The sequence below is a fragment of the Solanum pennellii genome, chromosome 11 (genome assembly GCF_001406875.1).
Source record: "Solanum pennellii chromosome 11, SPENNV200".
NCBI classification, from domain to species: Eukaryota; Viridiplantae; Streptophyta; class Magnoliopsida; order Solanales; family Solanaceae; genus Solanum; species Solanum pennellii.
This window is the reverse complement of record NC_028647.1, coordinates 56,412,944-56,429,274: the sequence shown is the minus strand read 5'-3', so window position 1 is coordinate 56,429,274 and position 16,331 is coordinate 56,412,944. Positions and strand designations below refer to the sequence as shown.

Genomic DNA, 16,331 nt, shown 5'->3' with positions numbered 1-16,331 from the left:
ATGATGGAACAGAGGACATAATCAAAACAACTCGATGATGTCTAAGTAAACTCGTTTCACTTGTATCAGACTTGTACTTAATGAGGTCTCAATTCCTATGAGAAAGAAACAAGCACATTCTACATGTATTAAACTCTAATTTTGTTAAGAAATCTCCAACAAAGAGGCTTTTTCTTGCATTTGGTTTCATTGACATTGGAGTGAATCATCTCCCACATGACTTGTATATAATTGTATCCTGCACAAGCCTCCATATCCTTGTATAGATTCACCAATCCACTTCTACTCTCTGTCATTACAACCCATCAAATTAGTCCTTAAGATGTGACAAAAATACCAAAAAAATCTTTCAAAATTTTCAGTGAGTGTACTTTACCTTTGTTTCTAACATTAAGAAAACTGCATTTAGATGAAAATAAAAATGAGTTCTTGAAAATGAGTTCTTGAAGTTGAAGCAGAGGCAAGTTTTCCTCATTTCCTTTTTTACACAAACCATCTCTTTGACCTGATAGTATTTATATGTCATGAGATGCAGTAAAGGATGGTCAGTTGAACACTCTTCATCAAAAAATTATAATATGTATATAGAAAATTATATAAAGCATATAGTCAAAAATTATTTTCATACATATATATATCACTTTTTTGTATGAAACTTCCGACTTTACAACTGAATACTCCTTTAATAGGTATTAATCTTTTAAAAGAATAAAATCCAAAAAGGATTAGACAGAGTAGAAAACAACATCCAATAAGATGGAAAAGTATTTTAAGTTCACGCAAACTATTTTTAACTTTCTATTAATAAAATTAGAAAATCATAGAAATAGTTTAATGGTACTTAATGAGATTCAAAAAAAATTGAAAAAAAATATCTAAACATTTGAGGGAAGGAAATAGACATGTTGAGTAGGCATATTTTTTTGGATTTTTGTTTTGCTACTTATTATTTTAATCAAAGATTCCAGGTCCTATTGTTTCTTAAATGTGGTGATAATGGGACCCTTGGTCAGACGGTTTGTTGGCTTTTCATTTATTTGCTTCCTTAATTTCTTTAGTTTTTGTCAATTTCTCATAAAGACGCTTTTTAGTAATATCATTATGACTCGAAGTTATTCATGTGCCGTAGTAATACTAAATCAAATGCGATGAGTAGTGAGGTCCTGAGCTAAGCGTTGGATAAACTTTGAAAATCATAATGTCATAATATTTTTTTTACTGAAGTTTTATATATATATATATATATATATATATATATTAGAGTTTGATTATTTTGGATTTAATCGTGTAGGATCCGGTCCCATTTGTGATGGAGAGTGTTCCTTATTAAAAAAAAAAATTATTCAAAACTCAAACTCCAATTCTAATTAAAAGGAAAACAATTTCTATCGACTCCCTCCACCTACGGGGCGTTGACCAGCCTACTGGGCGTCGATTGCCTCCGTAGGTGGGTCTGCCTTAGGCAGTTTTGGCCACCAAGATGGGTCCTTCCTCAAGGACCCTTGGTTGGTCTTTGGGGATGTTTTTCCAAACGGTTCCAACTCGAATATGATTTTATACAAGTTTAGGACCTCTCACATCAATTTCATCTAAAACGGACATGTAAAACTCCATGAAACACACTAAGACACACAAGGTCGTTTCAAGGCAAACCTTTCGAACGTCATGGACGTTTGACCTCCAATATTCATGAAACTTTAACCACTACCTCCTAGAAACATTATAACCCATTTTAGTAATTCAAAACATTAAGACACAAGAATTAGACTCTAGTTTAACATAAGTTGTTTTAAAGGTATTACAGTTGAGAAGATCAACAATCTTTGTTCATTTACTAGGAAGCTTTGTTATTTATTGATGTTCAACGGTAAGCATAATTGGAGCTTTGTTTTTGTGATTCCTACAATATTTGTACTTTTATCTTGATTTACTAGAAATCCCCCTTTTAGCTTCAACCTGGACATGCACATTCTGATTTTTCATAAAATATTGTGCACATTGTCGCATCCTGCTGTCATCTTCTATATTTTTCCATAATTTTTTTTCATTCTTCCCATTCTTACTCTTGGTGGAGAAGGAGAAGAAGAGACATTGAAAAGGAGGTAGTACATTTTCGAAGAGGAAGAGCAAATTGATCGAAATTAGAGGAGAGCAATACGAGTTTCGAGCTGGTGCATCAATTTGGTGATGAAATTTTACATTTGGATATCGAAATTGGAGGTGATTTTTCATTCAAATCATAATATGTTTGGGTTTCCTTTCCAGTTTTTTTGGGTTTAATTATTTTATTTTTCTGAGTTCTTGATGTTACTTTTTATGTGTTTTTAACGTGGAATTAGAAAAAGTTAACAAGTTTTCCATCACTATGAAATGGATGTTGCAAGAAAAAAGAGAGAATCAAGTAAATTTTTCCAGAAATCTTGTGAGCTTTTGGAACTCTTCCTTTTAACTGTTTTTTCACATCCATGTACTAATTCACTATTTTGTCTCAATTTCATAGGTGTATATGGTATTAGGAAGAATTCAATGAGAATACAGAAAGGCTCTATGAACAAAATCCCTAAAGGTTAGTACTACATGTCAGTCGATAGTATTTTATTGCCTCTTTCATTCTCCATAATTTTGTCCTGTTGATAAGTTTATGAGAAATTAGATAACATCTTTCACTTTTGTGATTCATTATTTTCTGTCTTTTATATATTCTCAGATTATTATTTACCTTATTCTTGATCGATTAGAATCTGTTTGGTTAATTTACATTCTTGATTCACTGAAGTTACATGAAATTAATATGCATTTCTCAATGTTAATGTACAACTATTGAGATGCAACACAAATGTTGTGCATGCTCACAAGTCACAGGGGAAAAAGTACGAACTCGAGATGATGTAGACTTCGTAGCTGAACATTAACTAAGTATCGACTTTATCGAACATCTGTTGGAATACTTCTTTTGATGAAGTAATAGATTTTACAGAAAGGACATCAAGAAAATGCAATTAGTTCAATATTGAACATCTACTGTAGTTTTAATACAACTATTAATTGGATATGCAACTTCCTGGTGCTATACAGGTAGGGGTGTAAATGTGCTCTTTTAGGACAGAGCTTGAATGAGCATACATTTGTGCGTCTGTGCTTGACAAACTTGGTGTGATGATGGGTCCAACTGTTTAAGCTAATACTCATAAAAGTTTTTATGTGTAAACATGTTAAAGAAAATACTTGATAAAATTTCATATTATACTCTTTTCCCTTAATTTTTTTATCAGTAAGTGAGGCTAAGCTTTGACACTATAAGTTTAGTTAAATGAATAGTGAGATAGTCTTTTGTAGTTATGTTTAATGATTATGATTCATTTATTCTTAATCAAAACATACAAGAAGATAGTAAATGTAGGAGATAAACTAGAAGAAGATGATAGCTAACAAAAGAAAATCTGAGTCTTAGCTAACAAAGTTTAGAAAGTCGAAGAAAGATCAATGTACAACTACGATTTGTATTTATACACAACCTGAATGAACGGCTGAATTGGCCAATCTTGCACTAACTGAGGCCTCAATTAACTAACTACCGTCACAGTGTTAACTAACTCTTTTGAAATACTAACTGCCTAACATAATTTTATTAGTCGTTGTGCAGGAAAAGTTGTACAGATTTCTAGGTTTAGTTATTTAAAGAAAAAAGTGAGGGTGTGTCCCTTATTTCTCTGAGAAATTGTTCTTGCTTCTTCTTAGCGAAAATTTATCAAAAATATGACTTCTTATCTAATTAGTATTGTTGCTTTGAGTTACGATTTTTCATTTGTATATTTTATTGTTGCATATGCTTTCGTCTATTTGGATTTTTGATTGCGCATATCACATTGAATTTTCACCTCTTCTACTAAAGACAACGCTAGCCTTTGTATAACAACAAAGACACAATGTATCCGCATAGAAGAGAATTCTATTTCATCATGATAGTTACTATTTGACAGCCTTTAATATTAGTTGACGTAGCTAATGGAGAACATTACAGATAAAGAAGTCGTTGAAAATATAGCAAACTTGATGTCATTTAATGATGTATGCATCTGTAGTTGTGATGATTATTATTTTGCTATGGAAGACAGCTATGCTACATAGTAAGTTATCTACAATTTGATATTTCCGTAATTCATTTATCAATGGCTGTAAAGATTGCCTACTACCTTTCAGCTGTCATCAATGTACTTATTTTCAAAGCTCTGCAGACATCACCATCAGTTGTTGCTGCTTGATTGGCTGTTGATAATCTTATTTGTATATTATACTTCACAATAGTGTTTGCATTGACTTCTAATATACCTACTGAGATTACTCAATTAGCCACTAGTATGTACACCATTCAAATGATAAAATATTTCAATGCTCCTTGTCATGTCAATTATTATTTTCTATCTTCTGTTCCATCCATGTTGTAATAGTAAAATTTAAAATGCCTCAAAGTCTTTATGAATCATCAGAATGGAAAGTCAAATTAAAGACTCTTGAATTATGGTTATGTTGAAATTTTATTCCCTATCAAGTAGTAGAGTTATTTGTTGTTTATCTAAAATACCCATAACCGGAGCGCTAGACCAATTCATAAGCCTTGTAAATTAGGTTGGATTGATTGACCAAAAGCTTAGGCGCTCATTGATCGGAGGTGAAAAGGCTAGACCAAAATCTACAGTAGCTTAATTTGTACTACCTAAATTTGTTTTAAGTTTCTAGGACTAGATAAATTTGTACTACCTAGGATCACGATGCATGTTGTATTAGTAGAAAATCTGCACTAGCAAAATCTATTCGAAGTGTGTAGAAACACCCCCAAAACCCTTGAATCCCAAATCGAACTTCCCAACATATCCCAAAACATTGTATGTATCTACAGGTAGCTTTACATCAAGGAATGGGGTGCTAATACTTAAAATGAGGCGTTGGATTGTTACATATAGATTCTCTCATCAAAACCTTTAGTTTTTTTCTAGTTCTTTATCAGTTTTTTCTATCTTTGTTTTGACATTTTCAACTGCTTTGGGACTGTGTTGGCTCTTTGGATGGTTTTGATGCAATCACTTGATTTAGATGGCTAGAAGATAGTTGTCGCTCTTGTGGGAAGACACATAGGTTTGCTTCATACTCATTTTCTTTTACAACAACATTTCAGGTACTTGCTGTGATGCTTATTTCTGAAAGTGTGTTAACTTCACTTGATTAATCATTTGATAACTTAAGTGCTATGTTTTGCATTGTACAAAAGGAAGGTGGGGAAATCCTCATAAAAATAACAATGCATAAATTTAGAAAGAATATCTTCTAAAAATATAAAATAGGAAAAAAATATTGATGAAGAAAAGAACAAATTGGCCGAGAAAACAACAATTTATGGGGAAAAATTAATCACCTCAAATCCTTAGGTTGAAAAGAATAAAGGACCTATGCAGCAAATTCCAACCTCCCGTCAAGTGTACTCAAACAACCACGTCTTCATATAAAGAGGAGGGAGTGTTGAATGGTCCTCAGGGCTAACAGTGAGGATTTTAGATGTTTTGAATTGTACCTGCAACTAACACTGAGGATTTTGGGAGACCAGAAGAACAAATTTGGGAAATAGGAGTTTTGAATCGTGCTCAAAGCAAGGTGAACATCAACAAACTTCAGTCCCACGTAGCTAAAAGAATGTGTTTTATATTCAGCTGAAAGGAATGCAAAATAACATTATATAATATTAGTATGGATTGAGCATTTTGAACATACTATAGCTCAATGATGAACAACCATTTCTAAATTAATCTAAAAAGGTAGATAGATGAATTTACAACTTGATAGGTCCATTTAAACTGATCGATCAATCTACTGTTTCTATTTCTTAGATTTGCTATAGTAGTGCAATGACATGGCATCTCTACTTCAACTATTGACTATAAACAGTGGAACAGTTCCTTTGATAAGATATGTATATAAAATATATATCATGTTCTAATTACCTATTTTTAATAATTGCGAGCTCTGAATGTTGAGAACTGATTTTTCAAATAACAATTTGTATTGTTTTGTAAATAGAAGGAACATTTCACCACTTTGGATCATATTGAAGAAAATCTTCGTGTGACGAAGAATCACTGCTAAAATTGAATATTGTCACTAATGGAATAGCAGTAGCTCTGCTAAAATTGAATATTGTCACTAATGGAATAGCAGTAGCTCGGAGAAGCTAATGTACGCTGAAAATCAGCTGTTGAAACAGTGATGGATGTGTGCGAGGAAGGAACTAAAACAAAACTAGCGACTCTGTACGATAGAAATTTTTTTAAAAAGACAGATATGCTCCTTCACCCTTGTTATTATGAAAATATCATGCTTTTGTGTTCTTCCATAGTTCGATAACAAAGAGACATGCCCCTGGGTTGTACAAGTATTAATAAATATATGTATGTAAACTTTGCTAGAGTTGCTGCAAGTACTTGGTAACGTTTGATATTGTATTTTGGTTGCTCATCTTAATAGTTACATGGCTACACCAACTTGACGAACATGAATACATTATGAAGGTAAAATATACGTGCATAGTGCAACAATTATATATTCCAACAATTTTCATGAAACTTATAATGTTAAGCACGAGCCATGCTCTATCTAATTTGAATATAGCCCAAGGAACTTCTTTTAAGTGATAAAAGAATTAGATACAAAGAATAGTATAGTCATTTAAAATTTATCAAATATAAATTTATAATATCCGGATTATATTAAATTTATGAATATGTTATTCCAAATAAATATTATGAATTAATATAATTGAGTTAATTATATAAATCTGATAAATATTGATTTAATTAAAACCCACTCAATAAAGGTCATATATCATCTCACTTAAATCTGATTGGCCGAAAGGAATCCTATTCCTATCAATACTCCTTGATTCTAAAACTATAAATAGGAGTCCTCATCATTCATAAAAAGGAACCAAGAATTCTAAAGAGGAAGCTAGAGGAAGTTCACGGATCAAAAACCACAAATTTCTCTACAAGCTATAAGTTTAAGAATTCAAGAAATTAAGTGTTCAAGTTTAAGAATTAACGAATTCAAGCGTTCAAGAAAGATCAAAAGACCACCTGATTCAAGATCAAGCTCGAAACCCTTGAATTCAAGATCAAGATAAAGTTAAAGATCAAGATAAAGTTCAAGTCAAAATCAAGTTCAAGAATGTTGAAAACAGTTGGTTAATGTTAGTTAAATAACTAATCATTTAAAAGTTAGTTAGAATGTCTTTTTTAGTAATTTCCAGATTGTTAGTTAGCTAGTTTGTTACCTCGTTTATTGTGCTGATGAATTAGTTAGTAGATATTTTTTCACTTTCTTTCTCTGCTTCTAATTGCCATATAAGCGGTGAAGGATTTCAGTTGTAAAATAAGTTTCAGATCAATATAATTTTTCTCTCCTTTCTTCTTCATGTTCTATCTTTCTCTCTAAAGGCTCATCAATGGTGTTGTGAGCTTGAATGCTCATTGTTTTTTGTTCATGATATAAGAGCAGAGTTATATGTGAAATTAGTTGAGTTTTGATCTCTACTAGTTGGTGAAGTCTGTAGCTTAAGATCTGCAGAAATGGTGGGAGTGATGATAGGTTAGAATGATCCTTTGTCCATTGGAACTTCAGACCCATTAAGTTGATTGGATCTGAGAATTATTGAATTTGGAGCAGGTCAATGAGGATTGTACTGTTAGGGAAGAGAATGTATGGTTTGTGACTTGTGCGTGCACCAGATCTTTGTACAGAGAAGAACTGTATGAGTAGTGGGAAACATGAAATGCGATTGTGTTGTCTTGGCTGATGAACACAATTAGTGAAGAGCTTATTAGTGGTATTATATATGCCACAAATTATTTCTCAGTGTGAAACGATCTCAAGGAAAGATTTGAGAAGGTAAATCGAGTAAGGATCTATCAATTGCATAGAGATATCACTACTCTTTCACAAGGTACATATACTGTATCTCATTACTTCTCAAAATTGAAAACATTGTGGAATGAATATGATGCTATAATACCAAGTGCCATATGGTGTGGAATATAATGATCACTTGGAGCAAATGAGGTTGATTCAATTTCTAAGTGGCCTAAATGAATCATATGAACATGCTCGTAGACATATACTACTTAAAGGGACTACACCATCTCTGCATCAAGCTTATGCAATGATTATAGAGGATGAGATCCAACACTCAAGTTATATGGATAATGCAATTGAGAAGTCAAGTTCAATGGCAATGAATGTAAACAGGAATCAAGGAACTGGAAAGGAATACTACAAAGGAAAGAAGTGTGAGTACTGTCATTTGCTTGGTCACACCAAGAATAATTGCTACAAGTTGATTGGATATCCAAGTGACTGGAAACAAAAGAAGAAACCAGGCTATGAAAATGGGAATGGGAACATGAGAAATTGTACAAGCACAAGCCAATTCAATGGCCATGGAGGACAAAGTTAAGGAAATACTGGTGGATCTAAAAGAGAATATCAATCTTCAAACAACATCTCTAAGGATCACTGTGATCATTCTAACACTGCATCAACTAGCCAGGTGGAAAACGTAACTTGCCAAAGGGACAAACATTTACTGAGAACGAGTACAAGAAAAAATTAGAGATGCTGAACAAGGATGTGCAAAAGACAAAACAAGTCAATATGGCAGGTATTACTGCTTGCTTAATGAAAAACTCTCTTAATTAGGATTGGATTGTTAATTCAGGTGCGACTGATCATATCATAGCAAACAAACAATTACTGACTAAGAGACATTAACTAACCAAGTCACAGAAGAATGAAGTTCATCTTCCAACAGGTGACAAGGTTACAGTCAGTCATGTTGGTGAAACACCTATTTTTGAAAGTGAAGTGGCTAGAAGTGTCCTACATGTGCCAGATTTCAAGTTCAGCTTGTTATCGGTGTCAAAAATCACAAGGGAACTAAATTGTTTTGCATCATTTTATCCTGATTTTTGTGTGTTTCAGGACCTTTGCAGTGGCACGGTGAAGGGGATTAGTAGAGAAGAAGTTGGATTACACAGCTTTAAAGCTGACTTTACACCTAAACAGAAGGAGGAAATAAGGTGTGCTCAGGAAATAGTAGTTGCAGGAGCTACAATATAGGACACAAATCTATGGCACAAAAGGTTTGGACATCCATCTCAACAAATATTGAGACATCTCAAATTAGCTACAAGTAGTAAAGGTGATGAAGTATATACACACTGCCCTGTTTGCCATTTAGCTAAGCAAACTAGACTTACTTTTCCTATTAGTACTACTAGAGCATGCATGATGTTTGATGTGACCCCTACTCTAGATAGAAAGCATTACTTCTTTACAATAGTAGATGAATATAGTAGATTTGTATGGGTTCGCTTATTGCAATTAAAATTTGAAACCATCGTGGCTATCAAAAAATTATTTTCCATGATTAAGACTCAGTTTGATTATTATGTCAAGATTGTGAGATCTAACAATGGCATAGAGTTCCTCAATTCACAATGTAGAGATTTTTTCAATCATCTAGGTATATTGCATCAAAGCAGCTGTGCTCACACACCACAGAAAAATGGTGTGGTTGAGAGAAAGCACAGACACATCCTTAATATTGCTAGGGCTATCAATATTCAAAGCTCATTTACCTATCAGATTTTGGGGTTATTGCATCAATACTGCAGTGTACTTAATGAATAAATTACCTTCATCAGCTATTTGTAAATTACTTAATGAATAAATTACTTCATTGTAAACAGCCAAATTTGTCTCATCTAAGAGTCATAGGTTGTCTTTGTTATGCTACAACAGTGCCCAAAGGGGATAAATTCTCATCAAGAGCTAATCCTGCCATTCTCTTAGGGTATTCAGACTTACAGAAGGGTTATATATTGTTGGACATCAATTCTACTAAGATGTATGTGAATAAAGATGTGATCTTTCATGAAGAAATTTTTCCATTTGTTAAGGTGATACCTCAAAAAATTGATTCCTCAGTTGTTGTGCATGTTTCACCTTTGGAGACAGTAGAAAGTCAAGGTATTGGGGATGAGTTCTATAATGAAGATAATGGGGAGCCTGAAGATACTATCACAGGTAATGAGGATAATCAGGTAGTGAATGATGAGGTTTAGAATTCTTCAGTAGATCAGATGCATGATCCTGATCCAACAATGGAAGTTTATGAAAATCTTCCTGTAGTACCATCACATGTTGACTCTTCCATTATAAGAACTTCAAGAAGCATCAAAGAGCCAATTTGGATGAAAGACTATGCCATTCCTAAGAGACATAGTAGCACCAAATATCCTATGGCTAATTCTCTGAATTATGACAAATTAAGATCTGAGTATAGAAGTTTTTTAAGAAAGCTTTCAGAATGTGTGGAACCTAAGCACTTTAGTCAGGCTGCAAAAGATGAAAGGTGGATACAAGCTATGTAGAAGGAAATCAAAGCTCTTGAGGAAAATAATACTTGGCTAGTGGTTGACTTACCAAAGGGCATACATACAGTTGGTTCTAAGTGGATATATAAAGTAAAATACAAGGCAATTGGTGAGATAGAAAGGTTTAAAGTAAGACTTGTGGCAAAACGATACAGTCAGCAAGAAGGATTGGATTACCATGACACTTTTTCTCCAGTTGCCAAGATGGTGACTGTCAGATATGTCATTGCATTAGCAGTATCGAAAGGCTGGACATTATACCAGATGGATGTCTATAATACTTTCCTGCAGGGTGATTTAGATGAAGAGGTCTATATGGAGATGCCTGAGGGTTCTGCAAGACCAGGTGAAAACAAAGTATGCAGGTTACTCAAGTCTTTGTATGGACTTAAACAAGCCTCAAGAAAATGGAACCTGAAACATACAAAAGCATTAAAAGCCACAGATTTTACTCAGAGTGCTCATGATTACTCATTATTCACAGTAAAAAAGGGGAAGATCTTGTCATTGTTTTGGTCTATGTAGATGACTTATTGATCAGAGGAAGTAACACACAATTGATTACAGAAGTTAATCTAGGTGAACTTAAGTTCTTCTTAGGCATTGCAGTATTGAGGTCCTCTGAAGAAATTATTTTAAATCAAAGGAAATATATATTAGAACGTATTGCTGATGCTGGCCTGATTGATGCCAAACCTGCATCCACACGAGTTCAATTTTGAGATTGACTTCAGTAGAGCATGATCTAGCAAATGGCTATACTGCAGATGTTGTGCTGCATGACATTAGTTCATATCAAATATTGGTTGGTAAATTGTTTTATGCTACTAGAACTAGACCAGATAAAAGCTATGCAGTGCAAACTCTCAGTCAGTTTATGCAATACGCCAAGAAGTCACGTATGGAAGCTGCTACTAGTGTGATTAGGTATTTGAAATGTACTGTTGTTCAAGGTGTTTGGTTGCATTCTGAACATACTAACATACTTACTTGTTTGTGTGATTCCGATTGGGCAGCTTGTCCTAACACAAGAAGATCCATCACAGGATATGTCATTAAGTTTGAAGAGTCCTCAGTTTCCTTGAAATCCAAGAAGCAACAGACTGTTTCAAGAAGCTCAGCTGAAGCTGAGTACAGAAGCATGGCTTCAGCAGTCTCATAAATCACATTGCTTCTAGGCTTGTTCAAAGAATTAGGAGTAGATGTTCAGTTGCCTATTACTATCTTCAGTGACTGCAAATCAGCTGTACATCTAGCAGCTAACTGGTGTTACATGAAAGAACAAAAAATTGAAATAGATTGCCATTTCATCCGGGATAAGATCAAAGCAGGCGGGTTGACACTGCTTATGTACACTTACAAAAACAACTTGCAGACATATTGACGAAATGATTGAGTTAGGCTCAACATGTGCATCTTTTAGGCAAGCTTGGAGTGATCAATGTTATGCACTCGTCAGCTTGAGGGGGTGTGTTGAAAACAGTTGGTTAATATTAGTTAGTTAAATTACTAATCATTCAAAAGTTAGTTAGAATTTCTTTTTTAGTAATTTCAAGATTGTTAATTAGCTAGTTTGTTACTTCGTTTATTGTGCTGATGAATTAGTTAGTAGATATTTTTTCACTTTCTTTCTCTGCTTCTAATTGCTATATAAGCAATGAAGATTTCACTTGTAAAATAAGTTTCAGATCTACAAATTTTCTCTCCTTTCTTCTTCATGTTCTAGCTTTCTCTCTAAAGGCTCATCAATGGTGATGTGAGCTTGAATTCTCAATGTTTTTTGTTCAAAGAACGATCAAGATCAAGACCACCGGATTCAAGATCAAGTTCGAAGCCTTCATCTCAATTAAAAGTCAAGATGAAGATAAAGTTAAAGTCCAGATCAAGATAAAGTTATAGGTCAAGTTCATTAAAGATTCAAGAACAAGCTCAAGAGTCCTTGAATTTATATTCGTAAAGGTGATTTTTGTGGAAGCATAGAGATTATAATAGTCAGATTTTGAAATAATAAAATGATTGATGCGATATATTTTCGTTCTCCATTATTATTTTCTCGACGCGAATTTTATCGTCTACAAATAGATCGACTTATACCTATTACAGAATAAGTAAGTGGATCCACCTTTTGGGGGATTTAGTAAAAGGAAAAGCATGATATATAATTAAAATAACAAGGTACAACATCATAGACCAAATTAAATTTAAAAATGCAAAGTGAACAGACGATGATGATGTGCGATGTATTATTAAAATAATTTATACCACTCAAAATTTGAAGCTACATGATAACATATTATTTGTGTTTAGATTCGTTTCAGAAACAAGTTAATTAACAATATTGCTTTCTAAATATTCTTTCATTTCCAAAGTACAACTATAATAACCGTTAAAGTTGAGCTACATTTTCTTATTCAGTTCTTGGATTCTAAAATATGACACGACAAGAATATAAAATTATAGACTATCGATTTAATTATTATTGAGCATTTCGTATCCATTACACATTCAATTTTATATGGGTAATTCAGATAATATTTGATGCTCTTTGCAACTTGAGAATTTTATGATGAATTTGTATTATATTTAACCTCTGTTCATATCAACTTGAGAATTCTGTATGATAAATAAAGGAGAAGTAGGGAAACTTTTGAAAAAAAACTAGATTTGAATGGTAGATAAAGTGTGAAGAGCGTGTATTCCATGCTTGAAAAAAAATGATTTTGACTTTTAAAAGTAATAATTTCACTTTAAAATAATCTAAGGGATCATAGGACCCCTCATAGAATTAAAATGTGTAGCAACCATTCAACGAAGAATTGTATGTGTTATGAACTATTTTCTCTTTTAAACATTAATAAACTTGTGCTTACTAATTTTTAATAAGATATACCATAATTTAAATTATATGTAAAAAAAAATAAAGAAAAATATATTATACATAATTTAAATCGTATGTATACATGATGGTAATTAAAAATAAAAATAGAGATGGTATAGAAATTAAAGGGAGAGTCAACTATTCAATGTGTTATAAGAAATTTAATATTTAAAAAGGTGAACTTTTTTCTTTCATAAAAACCTTTTCCATAAATTTAAATGAAAATTTGCTACGTTAATGTTCCAATTTCATTACTGTAGCAGTGTTTTGCGAAGTTGGGAAAAAGGTGTATTGGTGCTCATGGTCATGGCTAATCATTGGATAATGATTATGGTGGATTTATTGGGTGGGAGTAATACCTGTAGAGTGAAACATTAGAGATATGTTATATTCTGCAGGTGTTTTCCTAGTGCACATCTACTTTTCTATTCAGTTAGGTTAAATATCAATTATTTTTTTAAAATTATCTCGTTATAATTCAAATTTTGCTATACTAAGATAGATAATTCAATATTACAAGCATTCTATTATATGAATACCATTTGATTATGATATTGGAGGATTTGAGACTTAACCTTGGACTTGAAATTTAGGAAATATAAGATTTGGTATATTAGTTGACATCAAGATTTAGAAACTTGTTATAGATTTAGAGTGAATTTTTAGGTTTAGGCTAGATATATACTGACAATTGTGTCTACAGACTTGTTTACTATTTCTTTTTCTTTCATTATTGTCTCTAACCACTACTCAACATGCCTAAAGAATACCACACTCAAATTATTTTAAATTATTGTCAGTGATAAAAATATTTTGATTTTTATAGCCTTTGCAGGGCCATTAGTAGCTTTTCTCTCGAAAATTTCCAACCATCCCAAAACAAAATTAACTACCAAATCCTCAATAATCTTATATATGTATATAGGATCAAAACGGCCAAGATTTTCCTAAAAAAATGTATTATTATGTAGAACTGCTAGCAACTGCTAACAGAAGAAAAAGTTAGTAAAAGGTGAGGGCATCCCCTAAGTTTTAATAGGTCTCATAAGATCTACTGTGATGACAGTGGAAATAATTTATTAAAATATTAATGATATATGAGTCATTAACTAAAATTGTTTATGCATATATATATATATGTATGGCTTAAATCATTTGTGATCCCTTAAAGTTATCCGTAGAATTCACTTGAACACTTTAACAAACCTTGTTTCCTATTAGACATTTCAATCTTAAAAAATAATTTTCTACTAAACATTTTTCTGACACTTTATCTAAAGAGAATGTGCGCGTAACACACATGAATACTAATGCAACAAATTGACGAATCAAATGAGAACACGTGGAATTTTGATATAATATAATTATAAAAATGAATTTTGAATATAATAAAATTCTAAAAAAATACTTTAAACTAAAAAAATAAAAATAAAATATACACTCCTAACCCCACCCCTGCACCCCATAACCTCAAACCTTTCCAGTCCTCTCTTTCCCCAAAAGTTGTTTCCGCCATTGTTAACCTCCATTTACAAAAATTAAAGGTTTTAACATATATCATGAGTGATTTATTATTTCTATTTCTCTTTATCCCTTTTTTCTTATTCTCATTAAAATTGTTGGTTTTTCTTAAAAGATTCATTTTTTGTTTAATTTCGATTTCAAATTTTTTTGTTCAATTTGTGAGGAAGACGGGGTATGTGACTGTGTGTGGGCAGAGGTGAAGAGGAAGAGAGTAAAGTACGTATAATAAGAATAAGTGCAAAGAATGTAGAACGGTAGAACTAAATAAATGGATTTATTTATCTCCTAATATCTGAATAATGAACTTCATTTTTTTGGGTCCAGTAGATATAGATGGTCTCATTTTTTTCGGTAAAAAAGTAATATATAATAATCTTTATTTTATTCGACAAGAACTGGTGATCTCCAAATAGAGTGTAATTAGATGATTTTTCTTTAAAAAAAGGAAATTTTTAGGGAAAATAGTGATGGATTGTATTCGAGAAGTGGTTGTAGTAGCTGTTTGGTTTTGAAAGAGAGTGAAGAAGTAAAAAGATTGTTATTCTTTAAAAAAATAATGAAAAATATTTAAAAGGAAAAGGAAAAATGTTAAAATATAAATTTCATCTGCTTACCAAGATGTGAATTATGTTTTTTGTGTCACATCTGCACAGAGTGTCTATATAGTTCAAATTTGAGAGGGTAAAAGTGTTTTATAGGTACTAGTCCTAATTGAAATGTCTAAGTGAACTACGCAGACAATTTTGAGGGGCCGCAAATGACTTAAACCTATATATATATATATTTATTAAAAAAACTTAACTGACCTTTACTTAGTAAAACCGTTTTGATTTATTACTAAAACACCTAAGCTGATTTTCTAGGTAATAAGAATATTTTGATTTAATTATCCGAACACCTAAGATGGTTTTCTACACAATAAAAATATTTTGATCTCGTGACTAACATTTTCTACCAAACAAAGTTTACAATTTTCTGAGATATTTTAAGAAGATCAGGGGACCTTGATTACTATAGGTACCAACTTCCAATAAAATTCTACACAGGTCCCACTTGTCAAATTTTAAAACCTACCTAGTTTTTGTAGATACTAAGGGTGTGTTTGGTTCAACATAAAATTTTTGAAAAATGTTTTTCAAATTAATTCATTTTTCTCAAAATTAAGGAAAATGACTTTTCTACAAAATTTAAGGAAACATTTTTCAAAACACTCATCCAACTTCAAATTACATTTTTTTTTTAAAATATCAATTTCTAAAAAATTAAGTTTGTTTTTAAAAAATATTTTTGAATTCAAATTTAATTTTTTCACCCCTACCCTCGATCTCCCCATCCAATCCACCCCATCTCACCTCCCAAAATAAAATTTTACTTTATTTTAACAAAAATATTTTCAATTTCAATTTTTTATTTTTTCACTCCTAGCCTCTATTCTCCCCGTACCACCCCCA

General features: G+C 32.1%; 1 long non-coding RNA gene across 3 annotated transcripts; it reads left to right on the top strand.

Annotated features, from left to right (window-relative positions):
• The first annotated feature begins 1,378 nt into the window (after positions 1-1,378).
• On the top strand, positions 1,379-6,491 carry LOC107003513. 3 transcript variants are annotated; one of them, XR_003575116.1, is made up of 5 exons: positions 1,379-1,867; positions 2,078-2,220; positions 2,340-2,422; positions 2,501-2,566; positions 6,070-6,491. It is a non-coding gene; the product is annotated as an uncharacterized LOC107003513 (long non-coding RNA). The 3 variants fall into 3 exon arrangements; XR_003575115.1 differs by having other exon boundaries at positions 2,501-5,133; XR_001454677.2 differs by having other exon boundaries at positions 2,501-6,491.
• Positions 6,492-16,331: the final 9,840 nt, after the last annotated feature.